At 34.1% G+C, this 3,903-nt stretch overlaps 1 long non-coding RNA gene across 1 annotated transcript; it reads left to right on the forward strand.

Moving 5' to 3' along the window:
• Window positions 1-877: 877 nt before the first annotated feature.
• LOC107273156 lies at window positions 878-2,908 on the forward strand. Its single transcript, XR_001539163.2, has 3 exons — window positions 878-1,120; window positions 1,310-1,411; window positions 2,393-2,908. It is a non-coding gene; the product is annotated as an uncharacterized LOC107273156 (long non-coding RNA).
• The last annotated feature ends 995 nt before the right edge of the window (window positions 2,909-3,903 follow it).

The following is a 3,903-nucleotide window of genomic DNA, read 5'->3' on the forward strand; positions in this document are numbered from 1 at the left end:
GTTTTCAATTCAAGGGGGTGTAACTCCCCCTAGAGTGATCCTACAGGGGTTCAATGAGGTTTTTTTTTAATGTTGAAGGATGCTCTCTCTCGTGCCCTAATTAGAAATATAAATTTCCTTCCAGAACTAGTAGATCTCGAATTTTTCAAAAAGTTCCAAAATGCACTTTTTCACTCCAACCCCTGCCATTCGGCTATTTTGTATCCGATCGGGATAAAACCTTTACCATTCGAACGGGAAGGAAATCTCCTAAAACATATGTCTTTGGTTTTTTGAAATCTGTCATACTTTCACAGATATGTAAAAAAATTCAAGTGTTGCACTTCAATTGGACGTTACTGTATATACAGGGTGGTCCAAAACTACCTGACCCGGTGGGTATGGCGGTGTTCGGGAGGCTTCTTTTTGTCCGGAAGGTCATAGTTTTTAAATGGGAGCAGGTCAAAGTTGACCAATCAGAGGGAGGCGTCAAGAGAAACGTAGGCACCTGCGAACTCTGAGTTTCCTTCCCTTGCCTTTTGATTGGTCAACTTTGACCTGCTCCCATTTAAAAACTATGACCTTCCGGACAAAAAGAAGCCTCCCGAACACCGCCATACCCACCGGGTCAGGTAGTTTCAAGAGAAACGTAGGCACCTGCGAACTCTGAGTTTCCTTCCCTTGCCTTTTGATTGGTCAACTTTGACCTGCTCCCATTTAAAAACTATGACCTTCCGGAGAAAAGGAAGGTCATTTTCGTGATCAGTGGTGTTTCCCGAACTGTCCCGAACATCGCCATATCCCGTTGGTCAGGTAATTTCGGAACATCCTGTATATCTGTTTCAACATGTTGGGGCCACTTTTAACGTTGAGTGTACTTTCAACAGCGCCATTCCCCTTCCAGAGTATAAGTTCTATGGAAGATAAGCACAACGATTGGCTACCAACTATTCACTTTTCGTATTTTCACTACGTTTAACTGCATTTAACGTACACGATCGACCCCCTGAAGGGTGTGTTTCACAACTTTTTGCAAGTACTGCGAACATTGTCGTATCTCTTTTTTCCTTAATGTATCTCAGAAGGATGCAATATTGTTCGCAAAACGTGCAGTGAGCTATGGAACACACCTCTAATAATGGTAAAATTTCTTTTCAATTTTACAGAAAAACTATTAATCTATAAGCCATTTAATTGAGTTCGTAATCATTTACAAACGACTCACAATTGATTCGTCAAAAAAATTAATAGTACATATAGTTAAGGTTGGTCGGCTAATTTAATGGAGATAGAATTCGTCCAATGACGGTTTTTGATATTTTATTCGTAGGACTTATACGACTGATTTGAGAAGGCTCCTATATGAAAGAAGAGGAAAGATAATAGAACCGCTCCTCTGTGCTCCTCGTTCATACAACGGTAAATGATTGAGGTTAGTTTAATTTATTTTATGGTAAAACTACAAAATACGACTCCCTGTCGAAGAGATTCAAATAAAAAATCTAAACAATCCACAGCTAAATTTAAGGAAGAATCGTATTCTGTAGTTAAGTTAGTACGAGCGGTATAGTCCCATCATGTGAGAGTGAAAATGGAGAAAAGTTTTAAACAAATGTAAAGCATGAAGTTGACACTCAGAAAGTTATATTTGAGAAAAAATAAAGTGCCTCTACTATAAAAAAAAAATAGTTGTAAAATTATTAATAGTGAAATAACGAAAGCGTAACTGCTTAGAGGTCATACCTTGTACAAGTTTTCTGAAAAAAAATCTACATCACTTGTCCAGTTTCAATGTACTATAGCCTATTTTATTCGTTGAGCGATTTTCTAGAAATTCACTGGATTAGATTCCTCGATTAGCGCTATTGTTTTTCAAGAATTGTTGCCAAAGAAATTGTTTATTGTATCGTAGTATGAACAAATAGCTATATTCTTAAACTAAAGAATCTTCTAAAGAACTAAAGAAGCTATATTCTTAAACTAAACAAATAGCTATATTCTTAAACTAAAGATCTCTAAAGAATCTTTTAACGAATAAAATATGCTATAGTAGATTGAAATCGGACAAGTGATGTAAATTTTTCTTCAGAAAAATGGTACAAGATATGACCTCTAAGCAATTACCCTTTTGTTGTTTCACTGTTAATAATGTTTAAGCTATTATTTATTTTTATATTAGAGGCACTTTGTTCTCAAATATAGCTTTCTGAATGTCAGTTTCATGTTTTACATTTGTTTAAAACTTTTCTCCATTTTCACTCTCACTTGATGGAACTATACCGCTCATACTACTTTAAGTCCTCTAAAATATTCTAGAAGCAATTATTATTGTCGATGTAGGAATAAGAACAAAAAATCTATTTTATGGTAAATACTATTTTTATTTTTAACGTTATAAATATAATCTTTGCAGGAATCATGAACTGTACATTATTCAGAACTGCTCATCGTGGTATTGGGCACTTATCAAGAATTGGATGCTCACAATGGATTGTAGAAAATACCAAGCGCAATATGCACTTTTTGATTAACAATCAATCTTCAATATCTCTATCAAACTTAGTTGGTGCTATGAAAAAAACATTATTACCTGTTTCAACTTCCTTTTATAATCAACTCTGTGGTATGAAAATGAAAGGCAGACTTGAACGCCGTTGCAAAGATTGTTATTTTGTGGTCAGGCAAGAAAGATTGTATGTTATGTGTAAAACGCATCCAAGACATAAGCAAATGGCTATAAAACCCCATGAAAAAACAAAAAGAATATTAACTGTTGCAATGCAAAGCCCAAAAAGACCTTGGTAGTAAAATTTATAAATATTATCAGTAATAATAATCAATAAATATTTGATTTATAATTCATAATTGTATAAAGTTTCATGTGCAACTCATTTAAGTTTATAAATAACTGATATAAAATTTTTTTTTATTTTGTGTTCATATTTTTGCAAGTATAACCCTGTGTTTACATAACTATTCTCGGTCCCCTAGTTTTGCACACTGATGCAAATTCACACTAGCGATTTCAATAGCTTTTATCTCTGGTCTCAAATGATCAATTTTAATTTTCTAACAGTGTTATTGAAAGTTTGAAATGCCCCCAATTAAATGATAATTATAACATTTGCAAAAGAAGTTTTTTTATTATAAAAATAGGGCTTGGTCTAGTCAATTTCTTACAGATATGCGGATAGATAAATATCCACTGTTGCAAATTCGTACCAGTGTATATTAAGATAAATATGTATATTTGCAAACTTCAAATCTTAAAATTATTATGAACTATAAGAGAAGTAGTGAAACTAAAAATGTACATAGAAAATGCATATAATTGCATGTTATAGAAGTTCCACATAATTTGAAAATTAATCATGTTTTCTTATATTTATAATAGTCAATAACGTTATTTACAAATTTGAAATTCGTATTCTAAATATTTGTTTAAAATATATAATATTCTCTCCTCAAATGGGGATCCATCATTGTTAGGCTGCGTTTCATTTGGACCCTCACGCGCTGTAAGCACTCACGCTTTTGAGCGTTGCTTGCAAGCGTTTCGTTTGGTCGTTGAGTGTTGATAGGTATAGAGGTGCGGAGGACGTGGTGGGGGTATGTCAAGCATATACTATAGTAAAATTTTAGTTCCAATCCCGGCGGGTAGATGGCGCCCCGAAAATCCCAAGCTATCTTGTGGTGCTGCCTATGAGTGGGGATTTGTACTAAAAGAGACTGTAGCGCGCACGCGCAAATTGTTTGCAAGAAACAAGCACCATTTGTTCCGAGTGACATTAATAACACAAACAACATTCTAAATAGAATTAATGATGGAGAAATTGTAGGATTTATCACGCGTATCAAAGATTATATAATAGAAACTAATTTCAGTGTTATAACTCTTATTGCTTTCTATTGGGAATGTATATT

The sequence above is a fragment of the Cephus cinctus genome, unplaced genomic scaffold, assembly GCF_000341935.2.
Source record: "Cephus cinctus unplaced genomic scaffold, Ccin1 Ccin1_scaffold1450, whole genome shotgun sequence".
NCBI lineage: Eukaryota > Metazoa > Arthropoda > Insecta > Hymenoptera > Cephidae > Cephus > Cephus cinctus.